This window comes from Anabas testudineus, chromosome 21 (assembly GCF_900324465.2).
Source record: "Anabas testudineus chromosome 21, fAnaTes1.2, whole genome shotgun sequence".
Taxonomy (NCBI): Eukaryota; Metazoa; Chordata; class Actinopteri; order Anabantiformes; family Anabantidae; genus Anabas; species Anabas testudineus.
The window spans coordinates 22,190,203-22,205,252 of NC_046629.1; the positions used below are offsets into that span (position 1 = coordinate 22,190,203).

Sequence of the window (15,050 nt, forward strand, 5' to 3'; positions counted from 1 at the left end):
CTGGAGAAAGCAAAAAATTAGGGACAATAAACTGAAAACAATCTCCATTTAAACCAATTGTAAACATTTATTTGGAAAATAACTATGGAGATCCAAGGAGGAAGACAAGATACTGATTTGTCATAAATATTAAATTGTTTAGTTTTTTTCAAAAAACAGACTAAAAACGAGAAAGCAAGTATTAGAAATTGTAATTGTTCCTCTGTGCAAAATTATATTTCTGTCATGTTAAATTATATGTTTGGTTCTTTGAAAGTGCAACAAGATGAACACAAATACTACTCAAATTAATTCTTATATTACCCTCTGTCCACTATTTGTTGTATCACATTTAATGGTGAAAATAAATCAAATTTGTGCTTGCAGTGTGTTCTTACTGCCACCAAGTACATCAATCCATCCGTTATTCATTACAAGTGTTGGTGGATTGAAACTCAGGTCCTTCTTGCTGTGAGCACCACCATGCCTCTGTAACTTCTTATAGAAGAAAAAAAAAAGAGGGTTTGTGTGTTTTTGCTGTAGTCAACTTGAAGTATAAACAGCAGCAATAGAACACTGAAACCCTGACAGGGTTTGCCCAGGGAGGTAGTATTGTAATGAGCCCAAATAAATCTAATTAGTTTTAATGTGAATGATCTTTATGGAGGAAGCTTCCAGGCTGATAGTGTAGAAGAAAATAAATAATGTAGTTGAAAAAGCATTTAGCTTAGACTGCAGCCTTGGCAAAACAACACATAAATGGCCATTCAGGCCCACTAGGATAAGATAATGCAGTCAACTCAGAGAGTGAACTGAGAAATCAGCCTCCCAACTAAAGTGCTAAACAATACCAATAAAACACACACACAAACAACTCCTGCCAATTCATTACCAGGAGGTGGATAATGATAATGCAGGCATGTTGTCTCAAGCGGATAAAAAAAAATGGCAGCTGCAAAGCACTGAGGCCTGCTCTTTAAAATTAATGGTAGTCATCAAGAAATAAAAGAGCCATATAAAGCAGCCTGTTTTGACCAATATTGGAATGGCTTCTTAAATTAACTGGGGATGCCTTGGACAGGCGTGCACCAGTGATGTCTTTGGAGGTGTTGGATCAAGAATACGTCCATTATAAAGCTTCAGTCAAATTGGAACACATTGGCAGCAGTGTTCGTCTGTCTCTCTGTCTGATTTGCTCACAGCCATCAGCTATAAATGCTGTTTGTCAGCTGTTATGCTTGTTCAGTGAAGTACAAACAAACAAGAGACAGGCAGTACATGTAATTTCTATATGGGTAGGATATGCAGGCCATGTGCCCAAGTGCTCCGCCATAAAGAAGCATCACAGTATATTGTGAGCACAAGTGAATTACATGCTTGTCGCCTGGAATTCCACATCTAAACACTTCACTGTTGTTGCATCTTCATTTGCTGTGGGGGGGAAATTATATCTGAAACTGGTTAACAATGGTGGCACAACCATCCAGAGTCCAAATGGAACACAACGTAGGACATGTCAAAAGTCCACTCCGGCCCACTTGAGGAACCAAAACTGTGACTGTTACCCTAAACCTTGGCAAGCATTTGCAGCCAAATACAGCCTTTGTGTTCAGGCAACTTCAGCCCCATTGGAGTGCATTTTTTCAGAGGCTGCAACATTGTTCACAAGATGAGAGAAGTTTGTTTTTTACCAATGTTTTTCCAATGTGGTCAAATTAATCTTCCTTGCACACAACATGAAGAGTGTAGAGCAGATCCTGCAAATCCTGGTCCTCAAGGACCCACTGTTCTGCTTGTTTTGCTTGTTTTAACAGGAAAAGAATTGTTTCTTAAAATGCATGTACTGCTGTTATAACTGTGCTAAGTGCATTATCAACCCTATTTTATTTATTATGGTTTCTTTTTCTTTGTATAAGGCCATTCATTTCTTTTAATTCAAACTGATACATTTTAACTGTCAAAGGTTCCCATAATTAACTTGCTATGCTAAGATATTTAGTAATGAGGATTTCTTTTTCAGTTCAAATGTCAACTTGTCAGAGCTGTTGTTTCTAAATACATATGTTTTCACATTTGTGCAATTCATTGTTGTTCCTTAAATGCCCACTATATATATATTTCATGCTGATAACATCTGTGATAAGCAAAGACTGTCTGGTAAAAGCAAATGCATTGACCAAGCTCTTCTTTTATGTCAAAAGCAGCAGGATGTGTTCACAAGAAGCACAAAACTATTTCAGTTCCACAGCATAAGCAAACAAAAGAACAATGAAACTGCTGTTGGTTAGATGAAGATGAGAACAGAACAACCGCAATGTAAGACAACCTCAAAGCACAACAATTCTTTTGTTACACTTCTGAAAACTAAACAGTCATCAAGTTTAAGCTTTTTCACTAGATCCCTAATTAAATACATGTCCACTCAGAGCAAGTGAAGGCTGTCCTAGCTTTATCGGGTCCTGTGCAGGTCCACAATTTAAGGAGTTAGCAGCAATCCTCTGCTTTATTGCGGCAAGCTCACTGTGGTGGCCATGACACCTGTACTTCTCCAATGTTGACGTGAAGAGTGCAGACCAAGCCACAGCAAAGGACAAATTTCCTCTCATTAGAATAACTTCAGGCCCTGAGGTATGCAGTATCCTTGACAGTCAGCCAAATCATGCCAGAGCCAACTACCAACTGCTATGCCAATTGCTAATAAGAGACTGTGGACCATTAAAACAGGAACAAGGCCCAGTTGCACTAAGCATCAAACAATGCAGAAAAGAAAGAACACGGCCCTTTTGTTTTTTTGTCCACCATGCATACTTTGATTCCAGTAAAGAACTGCACCTGGAAGAAGACTTAAACTTCAACGTCCTATTCCTCAAGAACTTAAACACAATAATGAGTCCCCATCTAAAATATTATGCCTTGTCCCACACCATGACAACTTAGCAGCTGTTTGCTTAGCTCTCAAAGCCTAGAAGCAGACTCACTGCAGAAACATTCAAAGACATCTGAGCCTAGAGCAAAAATCCTACAACAGCAGATGACAGGGTCTCCCAGTAAGTCATGATGGTCTTCCAGATAAAATGAACTGGTGACAAGACAACCCAGTCAATGAGGTAAATTCAAACCTCACTACCTTAAGGAACAAGGAGAACAAGCAATGGCGAGCACCACCTGCAAGCCACAGACAAAAGCACAGCTCAGAGAACTGAGGAGACAGTGAGACAGGAGAAAGGTCACAGAGGTCTGCAGAGAATGCAAAGTGGGCAAAAGAGCTTTGCATCAGCATTCCCCAACCAAGTGGGAGAAAACACCAACCTCATAAAAGGACCAACTACATAAGCTGTCACAAATCTGATTAAATCTGTTTTACTAATAATGATGTTAATCATCTACAAAGTAAGGCTCCATTACCTTTTTTCAAGAATCACAAAAAAGCTTCCTCTCTCTGGACCAAGTCCTCAATGACACAGAACGTACGGGTACAAACTCAAGACAACCAAAGCCCCACTGTAACACTATGTCCTGCAGAAGAGCTAGGAAAGTAAGGAAACATAGATTTGTTGGCCAGATGTATCACAGCCTAAAAAGTCAGTAAAGAAAAGAAATGCTAACAAAGTCTAAAGTGAATTACTGAAAAAACTAATTCAAATATTTTTTTTTTCTGTCAGGTTGCACAGGGATTAAAAACAGTCCAAACTGGATCCGAACAGGATTTAAGTGCAATAAAATAAATGTAGCCCCATTAGATACAGTATATTAGGTTACTGATTTCCCTGTTCTGTCCTTATAGTCTTCCACTTCTTCACCGTCTCAGTGTTCTGTAGTGCTTGTGTGTACATATATCTGCTCCTCATCACATTTGTTCCAGTGCTCAATGACTTTAGAGGAATTCACCAAACAAAATATATGGGGGAGGGTCCTCTCTTGTTTTACAACCAGCACTTCCCCTTTAACCCTCCAGGGATGCAGGGATGAAGAACAGATCAGACACCAAAGCAAAACCTTTGACTCACATTAACCTGCAAATGCCAAGATAACAGACTCAAGATAAGGGACCCCCTCATTTCTTCAATAGACTGCTGCTCCTCCTTTGAACCTTCAAGATCCTTGGCAGTCAAGGGACTAGCAGTCTGAAATGCCCATTCTGATTCCTGGATTTATGCCAGATGAGTTATGACTCTTCCACCAATTTAAATCTAATTATAAACTTTAGAACCTAAATAAAAGACCAAGCTTACTTCCTACTATTCTCAACAAGAGTTATTGTGGTGGAGTTATGTACAGTTATGTTTTCACAATAGATCCCAGCCCCTTTCAGTGGATCACAAAGACAAACTGTGACAGTACAATATGTGACCTAATACTCTAATACTAATATGAGTTAAAGACATGCACCTACCTATAACAATTTATTTCAGTAGGACAGGAGTAGACAGGGGGCTGGTATATTGTCCTTGTTTACAATATTAATGTTCCAGTGATTGACATTTGATGGAGTAGTGAGTCTGTGAGATTACTTTGCTTCACTCTATATGGATATTGAGCTTATCATAGCTTAACTTCTCAGTGGACGTCTCTTAGCTGAGCAGCCATTCAATTTTAATTGGTATTAATGACTTGCTTGGCATCTGTTAGCCAGTGTGTTTTAACTGAAAGCCTGAACAAATTGAAAGAGTGAAGTCAGGGTGGATAGCATATTCTACTACTACAGCATGTGTGATCCACAAGTCAAATAAACTGCCATGGGGTCTTAATCATGTCCTGTGTTGTAGGAATATGAAATTACCTGTAAGCAAACAACATGCATCACCTTGTGGATGTGGCCTTTTGAAATATTTTTGACCACCAACAGGCAGATGAGGGAGAGTTTAACAGCTTTGATTTCCACAGCTAATTAAAGGTCATCTGCTGTGAATTTGTCTAGAAGCATGCGGTCGTTAAAAAGACAAAGGTGTGAGCAACGATGCGAAACATCAAAACTGCAAACTCATTTAGCATTCAGTCCACATGTCTGCTGTGTCTATTTATAGTTACCATCTCTATCAAATTTTGAAAGCCAAATATTTCTCATCCCATTAGTATATCTCTTGCAGTGGTACAACAAGAAATTATATTGCAGGAAGATTTTCATCACAATGTATAAATTTACCCATGATCAACCTTCAATAATACAAACACATGCATGTATTATAGATTTTCACAGTCAACCATAATTAAAAATAGTATAAAACAATTCCCTAAAAGAATAAATAAAGTAACAGCTGTGACAACGTAACTATAATCAAGTAATTTCAAGTCGTTTTAACATGGCAATACCACTGGATTCAGAAAAAAATGCAATAATGTTCAACAGAGAAGGCCACAAAGAGCACACAGCGTGCAGAGCTGAACAAAGTGCCAAAGATAGACCACATTAAATCAAATCAGTGGCTATGATTTGCCTCAAATCAGAAGGAGTCTAAAGTCACAGTTTGAAAGCAGTAATGTAATGAGGCTAATGGGGGTTTTCTTCTCATCAGCTCGCCTGCTCATTTCCCTTTGTCATTGGCTTCCCTTGTCTCAGTTGCGATTTACTCACAAGATCAATCTGACCTATCCCAGAGACAGTCAAAGACATTTGCTCCAAATGTCAATGTGCAACAGATGGTTATGAATACAAAAGTACCTTTTGTATTTGCAGTCAACAATTCACGTGTAAAGGGCTATGCTTAGAGATAACACACACACTGATTCATCCTGTACCTCTAAATTAGAAATTGCTGCTAATTACTTTTAAGGTATCCATGTTTTATTTAAGCTTAATATCTTTGGGTTTTGGACCATTGTAGTAAAAACTATACAATCTAAAAATGTCACCTTAGGCTCTGACAACTCTTGTTTTTAAACACTTTTTCAACATTTTTTGTTATTGTTAAAATTGACATTTTATAAGTTGAACAATCAAGGAAATAAAAAGCAGAACAATGATTAAAATAATCTTTGGCCATATATTGTGACCAACTTGTTGACCAGTAGGATTAATCTTAATTTTTATTTATCCTGTTGTAATTTCCGTCTTCATTTGTCAATAATAAATGTATTACTTGGATTTTTGACTTGTCAATTTTAGCACATTTGGTACAAATTGAATTATACATAAAAATCTATTGTGCTGACAATACAACTGTCTTCAGACCTTAGTTATGTTTATTTCTTATGTAATTGCTTTAATGTGCATCTTCTAAATCCAGGTGTTTATGTGTGTTGACATGACTGAAGCAAAGGCTGAACTGGTGAAGGCTTTAGATGGTATTTGTGGTTATTCTTGTGAGGCATCAGCATAATTTTATTTGTCTGTTTTTCTCCACTTGCAGAGAACAACAAAAATAATCTATATTTATTGTGTGACTGTGCATAAGTCATTTAAAGCTCTACTACATCACTGGGAATTACAGTAAAATTCCAGGGGGTTTGGCAACAAGCCAAGCTAATGTAAAAGCCACGTTTAAACATTGAATAAGTGAAGCGGCTTTGTACTTTTATGTATATCCATATATTACTTGAAATTATAGTCATCTATTGAAAGTAACTGGAACTGTGTATAAGTCCATGAGTTTGATTTCAAGAACTGTAATTGCAAAGAAGACTGTGTAGTTAACAGCTTTGTTAAAGTCCTAGTCTCTTTCTCTCTCTCTCTCTCTCTCTCTCTCTCTCTCTCACACACACACACACGCGCACACACACACACACACATACACACACACACAACATTGTTCATCAAATATATGAGGAGCCTTGCACACATGATTAATGGCTGACTGATTAAGCGATTGATTTTCTATGGCATAATTTTTGCAGCCTACCTCAATGTCAGCACTACCCAGTTTATTTCACCTCTGACCATATTTGCAGTTGACCTCCAAAATCCTTGACAATAAGACTAAAGCTTTATATTGTACAAACAGACACTGAAGAAATCAATGTGTGTTTTCTTTTAAACTTCAGCATGATAAAACAAGCATATCATAACCTTGTGGGGAGTACTGCACAACAAGTGGTCTGACTGCCCAGACTAAGAAACTAACGCAAATCCTGCATAGACACTTCCAAGACCAAGAACTGCAGGGCATGATTTCCAAAAAAGTCAATTCCATTCTGGTCTGTAATGTGGCATCCAAGGAGTAAGCAATAAGATGGCTCATTTATCACACTGAAACTTTTCATTAGGACCAGCACCTTGTTTCATTCACTTATTTGGCAGATTTATTTACCCTTGACTCATTTGGCTTTTAAGGGAACAGATCCAACTGCTGTAAATTGTTTGCTCAGAAATGGGACTATTCACGGAACAGTCTCTTTTAATTTTGTTTTACATTTTAGGTATCGTTTATGTATTACCACTTTCTGTCATTAGACATTCTATTCTACTATATGCACAGCATTCTCTGCATATTGCTTATTAGGTTAACCAACACTAGTCTGGATCTAGGTAGACCATTTGATGGTTTACAGTTTTTTCAGTACTGCAGAAGCAATATGATACTCAGTTTACCACTCAATAAATAAATAGATGCAGCACATGCTTATAATTTGGAAGCGTTTTCAATGGAATGTTTCATTCAATCGAAACAGCTACTAACACATTTTCTAAATACTGTACAGTGCATGTATTGTAACACTGAACACAGTAACAGTAAGTCAAACCCAGGATTCTCAGCAGAAAGAAAGAAATATAGGGGCACAGTTAAAATTAAACAACGTACAGACGGATAATGTACCAGATAAGGATGGGAATGAAAACTGACAAGAGCAATGAAAACAAAAACTAATAATAATAATAAGTCATTTTTTTAAACTGCTGCATTTCTATCACATTTAATAAATATATATAGGATGGAGGAAATATATAGAATGTAGCTGGCTGACAGCTAGTGCTGACAGCAACTAGGAGTCTGTATTTGTAGACAGATGAATAGTGTTAAATCAGGTTTCTCTGTGTCACTTTGCAGTACAAAGTATGAAATTAGCTTCATTATTTAGCGCATAGCTTATTCATTTCTTAATTTTGCATGAATCTATTTAATCTATAACATAACTAGAAACAAAATACATTGGTAAGAAAATGTAATATCACAATTATTGTGACCAAAATATTGTGACCTTAAATTTTTCAGAGTTTTACTAAATGTTTATGCTTCACATGTGTTTTACAATAAATAATAATAATGTCATCTTGTAGGCTATGTATACTGTGTTACGTGTGATAGATAATAAAAGTAATAAAATAAAAATGCAAAACAAAGATTAACACTTACAGGCACTAAAAGTTAACCAGACTGCAGCAGAGTCTTCAAAGTGTGCTGGCTGCAGGGACTGCACAGGTGACAGGCTAACAGGCTAACAAGTGCTAGTCTACTGTTAGCATTTTTTTGATATAATGAAATAAAGTGATCTGTAGTTAGTGCATCTATCCTGTATTACTATAGACCTGCTCAAACATGCATATTAGGGACTTAATCTTCTGTTAGTGTAAGTGCTCCCCAAACTTTTGTCTACTAAAGTCAGTACCAGTGCATACACTTCTGCTGCTCTAGGCAAATCATTATTTTGTCCCCCTACTATTTCCAACATACCATGCTATGAACACACAAAGGCCAAACAAACTATATTGTTATCTTTCAACAATGAGGCTCTCTTTTTACACCTCACCAAGATCATTTCAGTTTAGACATGCTGAGGTACCCTTATTTCCATATCCTCAGTCATGATTCATGAGGGCTCGACAATAATCGCATAATCTCTTCAGGGGACCAGAGGACATGTGGCCCACATTTTCCCACCCCTGCCAGAGGGGTGCTCTAGGCAAATGCCTAGTTTGCCTATATGGATGTGCAAGCACTGGCTGTAGCACACTATCCTACATCCTCAGCATTTTCAAATGTTTAAATTTGTTTGTGATCCTTAGGGTAGGCAGCATAGGTAGCATCCATCTAATCGATGACTATATTCATTGGCAGTTATTTTAAAAAAGTATTCTTAAAGATTTGTTGTGCCAGCACTTTACTTACCCTTTTTTTTTTTTATCATTTAAACTTCAGACAAATTCTTTGGCCAAAAATGTATGTGTTGCATGTTTAACTGAAATACATTGCTCAGCCACCTGGAGGATTTAATGTTGTGGTGGAGAGTGGCTAAATTGTAACTGTGACTGTGTACTATGCACTGTGTGTGTAGCTGATCAATGTACTAGTACTAATAGATAGGACACAACTGTCCATTAATGTGTCATACAGTTTTGCAACCATCCACACTTTTTACACTGCTTCTTTGGTTAACTACGTGGCTCTTGTTAAAAGGTTTTATGCTGCAGAAAGTAGCACAAAAGTGTTATTTTCAGCTGCAACATCAAAGCACTGAATATAAAATGTCACCTTTTTAACTGCCTGGGACTTCAGATATATAATTTTCCCCCTCTCTTTATAGGTCTTAACATACTTCCAGAATGACACTTCACATTAACAACAAAGAAGATCTATTAACACTGGAAAGCAGCCTGTGTTATACAGAACAATACCAGTCTCATCCGAGAGAAAATGACAAAAGAAACAGGACACGGACATGGAATAGGCAGTAGCATGCTCAGACATAAAGCTCCCTCAGCTGTCTCATTTTCAAAAGCCCATGATTAATTGAGATGTGTAATAAGTGCTTGGAGGGATTAGTTAAATCACAGAGATGATGAGACCAAAGGATGTGACATTTGTGAGTGTCAACACTTTAGCCCAGCAAGACAAAAATATCAATTATTTTAACTTAGGCAAGTCACTGGTGTGATGAGGATAAAAAAAAAAACTGAACCCTAAGGGGATGCACTGTAATCTTTGGGCTGAATTTTGATTCCACAGGAAACAGCGGGAATAGTCACAGATATTGAAAAGCCGTTTGATGTTTCCGACTGCATATGAAGTTGAAGTCACTTCAGTTTTCCAGCTATCTGACAACAAATCGCCCTAGGTGAAAAAAATGAACTTGTTGTAATAGAGTTTTGGTGGCAGTGAGAAATGAGGAGCAAGGGCTGATAGTAATGATGTTATCAGTCAGAGTTAGCTCACACTGATAGATGAAGTATCTGACGAACCTTCTAGAGGCAGGAAGTGAGTGGTAAACATGAGTGCTGTCAACATTAAAGTGGCAATAAACTGATTTTCCCAAACAGCTACCTGACGTGCAGAGAAAAGATCACTACAGCCTGATCAAATGCATCCATCTTCATCTCATTGAATTAACAGGTCTGCTCAATGTATCAGGCTTATTAAGCAGCAAATATTAAAACCAGGTGAGACAGCAGAGACAGTATGTCACACAGTTTAAACTGTCATACAACACACATCAGGTACACCTGATACTACTCAGCAGGTGACTGATTGGGCTCACCACTTGTAACAACCAATTTCCTCTTGGAAATCCTGCTGCAAATCCCAGTGTCTGTCATGGTGTCTACATGGTTTCCATTGCTAAATGTTGTCCTGTTGCATGTCATCAGCTCTAAAATAGAAATAAAAACCACCCTCTGTTCTCAGGGTCATAAATTGGTCAAATCTGAACACACAAATGTCATACCCTCACTGCCTGAATCACAACTTACTCTCTTCCTCTTTGCAGCTCCAGCTCTGATGTCCACTGAGGATAAACCCCATACACGTGTAAAGCCTGCGCTATGCAAGCATTACACTGTGTGTTTCACCTAAAGCGTACAGTACATTCAGTCCACAGAAAAAAACAAAACATAAAAACAAGAGGATAAACATAACATAATTCATTTTTATCTGCAGAAAATGTAGCTGTAAATACAGTGACAAGAACAAGTATGTAAACCCTTTATTATTTTGTGGGTTTTCTGCATTTATTTGTCACAAAACATTATCTGATTTTCATTTAGGTCAATAGTATTAACTAATACAATGTGCCTAAAATAATAATACAAAAAAATCCTGATCTTTCATGACTTTACTGACAACAACCATTAAATCCTCATAGTGCTAGTGGAAAAAGTACGTCATCAAAAGTATGCCTCTTGGAATAATGACCTCAAAAATGCTATCTGGAGTCAGGTGCTAGCATACCTGGAGTCTTGTTAAGAAAATTAGTTTGGAGGTGTGGGCTAGAGCTACTTTGACTGACAAAAACAACTCAAGCATTTTAGTTTGCTCCAGATAAGAAGAATACGCTTATGTGAGCCATACCTCACCAAAAGAAGCTTTTAGAGGATCTACGATCAAGAATTGTTGATTTACATTAAGCTGCAAAGGGTTACAAAGTGATTTCAAAGGCTTTAGAAATTCACCAGTCTACAGTTAGACAAACAATCTATAAATGGACGCACTTGGACTGTGGCTCCTCTACCAAGACATGGGAAGACAGTCAAAATGACCCCAAGAGCACAACAAACACCCGATTGATCAAAGATTCATGTTCATGAGCCCACATTATGTGCAGGTCTGATCAACAGCTACAACAAGCAACCAGATATTAATTCCATGGGTTCACATACTATTTCCACTACCACTGTGAGGTTTTTATGGTTCTAAAATTAGACTATTTAGAAAGAACACTCAGCACTACATCTGGCGTAAAAAGGGCACTGAATATCATTATAAAACATCATCCCAATCGTAAAGTCAGATAGCAGTGATTGGGGGGAGGATGAGTTCCCAAGTGTATCAAAAAATTCTTCAAGATAATGTATAGAATGTATGTACATCAGCTGAAACTCTGTAGAAGTTGTGTGATGCTACAGGACAATGACAAGGTCAAAGTCAGAGCCCAGACCTAAATCCAATAGAGATCCTATGAAACGACTTAAAGTGAGCTACACACATGAGACGTCCAAAGAATATGACAGAGCTAAAACAGTTCTGTCAGGAAGAATGGGCTAAAATTCCTCCTGATCATATTCCAACCTAAGACAGTGATTCACAGGAGCCTATAAATAAAGAGAGAAGAAACTCAGAGAACAGCAAAAGGTTTGCGAGGCCAGAGACAGACCAGAAAAATGACCTTTTTGCCTCTGTCTGTACTTCACAGGTATGTTTTGTCATAGAAATATGTGTTGTTAAATCTGTATTGTTTGTGTCATATTCTCGATGCACTTTGCGGGAGGTCTCTACTACTCTTTAAACCTTTGCATTGGCAGCATTGCAACACCAGCTCCCAAATATTCTGTTTTTAAAGAACCTTTTATATTTTCGATGCACTTGAATCAATGATATCTGGACACAAGTGATGGCAGACTTGTTTACAAAAGTCACAGATATCACACTGCTGATATATTTTAACCACACTGTAATACTTTCTGGTGAACAAAAACAAAGCAAAACAAAAACAAACAAACAGCTCATTGAATTGAATAAAATACCAACTGCTAACACATTGGCTGCAAAGACTGTATAATCTGAATCTAAATGTGTCATTTACTGATATGCTCTTGATTTAACTCTCCTTAAAATCAGATCTCTGTTGTCATGTTGTCTATGCAATGGCAGGCTACTATGAGCCTGAAAACTGCTCTCATCGACTGCAATTTGTAGAAGCCTTGAGGCTAATTCATGCTGATTTTCACAGCATACAATATGAGCCACTCGGAGAAATGGTATTCAATTACTGCCACCAGTGGATGAAAATAAAATCCACAGGTTCTTCAGTAGATGTTATATCATCACCCTGTTCAGAGGAATACTAGAGATTAAAAATCTACATCTGCAAAACAATTATTACTGCTGACTTCAGTAAGTCTCCAAACCATTATTACACAACTTCAGACTCCTCAGCCATAAAATGAGACAAAAACCAGAAGTACACAGTGCGATGCTTATCCCTCCTCAAAGTACTGGGTGTACCTATATTTTAAGTTATTAATACCCCCATTGTGCGCACTGACAGACAATTTACAAAGCTATTATCATGTTGTGGACTGAAAACAGTTACACAGGCACAATACCTGACGAGTGAAGATGAGAGATACATGTCATTCAACGGATCCTTGTTCATTTTGAAGGTTGAGTGTCACTAATCTCAATATGCCACTCCTGGCTGGATGGAAATAACAAAAGCGATGCTCTCAACATCCCACATCTTAGCCTACATGCACTCAACCACACAAGCATGCTGCCTCCATAGGAGGAAGGGACCATAAACACACACACACACACACACACACACACACACAGAGCAGGCTAAAATAGTGCCAACAGAAGGCATTTCAGAACTGAACACAGGAGTGTTGGAAGTACAGCTCCTCAGCCGGAGTCGTTGTGATGTTTATTTGTTTGATGCTTCGTTTATATTTAGATACAGACACTGTTCGAGGTAGGCTGGATATTCCTGACTGTACACCAACATGCACCTCCACCGTTAACGACAGATGCTAACTACAGCGAACGTCGGTGCAAATGCAAATGACAGCTCCGGCTCTTATTTTTTAAATATATGTTAACCAACAACAGCCAATAATTAAAAATGTTAGTAATACGGCCAACAATAAGAGTTGACGCTGCGTCTTGACTTTAAAGTGTCGACTAGTAAGAGGTTCAAGATTTGCGGGCACGAAGAAGAGGCGAACTCGACGTGTTAGCCGAGTCCACCTTGCACCGACTTGCGCAACAAAGTTTCCCGTTAGTTGGGTCAAGAGTGAATTTAATCCCGAAACACGAACGTAGCGCGAAGCCAAAAGGAATAAGACAGGAAATCACTCTTTAAGTTGTCTGTGAGGACAAAGTCAACTTCGAGCTTTAATGGCAGACGGCACATCGCACAAGCGACGGTGTGCAGCGACAAACAAAACCTCGCTGCCAGGAGCCGAGAAAAGTCCGCGGCAAACTCCGAGAAGCAGTCAATGAATCGTAGAAAGACAGGAGAGAGGACACCGACTGTACTCACTGTGGAGCTGGGAGAAGTCCGACCAGTCCCGCAGATTTCAAAAACAACAACAAAGTCCACGGTGCTCGGCGCTCCACAGTCCGAGCTCCACATCCAGCAGTGTCATTCCCCGGGCTCCTCGCCTCCCCTCTCCAGCTGCTGGAGAAGTTGGCTGACGTCAACCAGCAGCAGCAGCAGCTCTTCGCTCGCAACTTCAATAATACATGGAAGAGGAGGGAGAGACGCCCCCGGAAAGGCAGCACATGATGGAGGAAAGCCCCGCACCGCGACGCTCGACATTCACATCTACAAATGTAGAAAACATAAAAACAAATGAAAGAAGACACAGCCCTCTGTTCTGCTGCGAGGCCGCGTGAACTAACGTGTAAAATGCGCATTCACACATTAGTCGCTGTTCAAATGCTAAACAAAGTAGCCATAGGATAAAAAATGGTTACTTTAGTGCGAGTCAGGACTAAGTTTGACACAAATAGGCGGTAATTGCAGCAAACGCAATATGAAAATGAATAAAATAGAAAATGGCCTGGAGGTGTGCAATAACAAGGCTAACACAGTAGCTCAAGCAAGCTAGTTGTGCTATTAGGTTTTCTGCACTGTTGGCTAACAATGTATTGAAAAACAACCAACTGCTCAGCTAAAATGCTAAATATAGATTAGACGAGCAGTTAGTTAAATAAATAATGTCATATTCATTAGTTTTACTACTTTAAACTGCATTTTTGAAAGTTTATGAAATGTACAGGTTTTCTGCAATATTAGCTAGGTGTTAGATAATAACTATTATAGGCTTAATAAAAATAAAGAATGTTAGCTGCTATTGCTAGCCTCTAACAGTAAACAATAAAACAATTTAATATTTCATTTATAATATAATAAATAATAATTATTACTGTAGGCTACTTAAGAAATAAATGCATAACAAAGTAGTTAAATCATTTTCTATGAATTACTTTTTAATATGCTTTTTTAAATTGTATTTTAGACGTTTCTAAACTATTAAAATGTTTCTAAACTTTTGTTTATTTCCTAGATCTAACATCAAATTGAAGAGGTGAAGCATGTTTTCATGAAGTCAGGCTGTTAGTGAACAGTGTTGAGCTAAGGCCCTTCACAACATGACAGAAGTGCTGTAATTATAAAGTGCCAAATGGCTTGAGAATAAT

General features: G+C 38.1%; 1 protein-coding gene across 2 annotated transcripts in view; it reads right to left on the reverse strand.

Annotated features, from left to right (window-relative positions):
* Positions 1–14,077, reverse strand: part of gulp1a (GULP PTB domain containing engulfment adaptor 1a) — a 67,145-nt gene extending 53,068 nt beyond the window's left edge. The window contains exon 1 of one of the 2 annotated variants that reach the window (XM_033326849.1): positions 13,888–14,077. The gene's annotated coding sequence lies outside the window, so the exon portion shown is untranslated. The remainder of the gene's footprint in view (positions 1–13,887) is intronic. The other variant, XM_026375933.2, reaches the window with a different exon arrangement.
* Positions 14,078–15,050: the final 973 nt, after the last annotated feature.